Source organism: Mandrillus leucophaeus, unplaced genomic scaffold, assembly GCF_000951045.1.
Source record: "Mandrillus leucophaeus isolate KB7577 unplaced genomic scaffold, Mleu.le_1.0 Scaffold162, whole genome shotgun sequence".
Lineage (NCBI taxonomy): Eukaryota > Metazoa > Chordata > Mammalia > Primates > Cercopithecidae > Mandrillus > Mandrillus leucophaeus.
The window spans coordinates 974,009-974,813 of record NW_012101610.1 but is presented as its reverse complement, the minus strand read 5'-3'; the positions used below and the strand labels follow the sequence as shown (position 1 = coordinate 974,813).

Here is an 805-nt window from a genome sequence, read left to right as displayed (position 1 = left end):
GGTTAGTGTAAGAACCTCCTTAGATCCAGGTACCAGTAGCTGTTGCATAGATTTGCTTTTCACCTAGATTTTTAGACAATTCAGTAGCCATAAAAATGGTGGCCATAAAAATGCGTTTTTTTCTTTGCTTTTCTGACCACAAAGTCCAGGGATAGGTGGCCATAAAAATGCCACCTGTCCCTGGCCTTTGTGGTCAGAAAAGCAAAGAAGCAGAGAAGTAGGGTTTCTTGTTTGGTTGTTGTATTCACCCCAGTACTAAGCATGCTTCTTGGCACATAGTATTACTCAATGAATATTCGTCACCTATTGAATGAATCTAGGAAAAGGTGTCAGAGAGGAGCCTTGGAGCTTCAGGAAGTGCCCAAGATACAGATCTGGGGTATGTTCATATCCTTTGGGTACAGGTTTCCAATAAGTGTGTGTACATCTGCACACACAAATATGCACGCAGACAATTGCAGCTTTCTGTGCATCTGTACATGCAAATATGAATGCATGTACGTGACCTTGTGTGTGTGGGCAAACATGTCTGGATGACCTACATTCTCAAGTGCTTATCTGGGCATGCCTGTGTCTGTGTGCACATATGTACTATTGGGACACAGCATAGGTATGTGTGCATGTGTCCAGCCCTAGGTCCAGGCACCCCAGGCATTTCCATAGATACAGTTGCCTCTTCAGAACTCAAGTCCAGCCCTTCAGCACACCCTGGGACCCCAGGCAGTCAGAAGAGCAAAGAAGAAGCAGAGAAGTAGGATTTCTTGTTTGTTGTGTTCACCCCAGAACTAAACATGGTTCTTGGCAC

The 805-nt window shown here is 44.7% G+C and overlaps 1 protein-coding gene across 1 annotated transcript in view; it reads right to left on the bottom strand.

The window, feature by feature from the left end:
* UMOD (uromodulin) overlaps positions 1-805 on the bottom strand; it is a 23,992-nt gene that overhangs the window by 1,266 nt on the left and 21,921 nt on the right. The gene's annotated exons all lie outside the window — the stretch shown is intronic.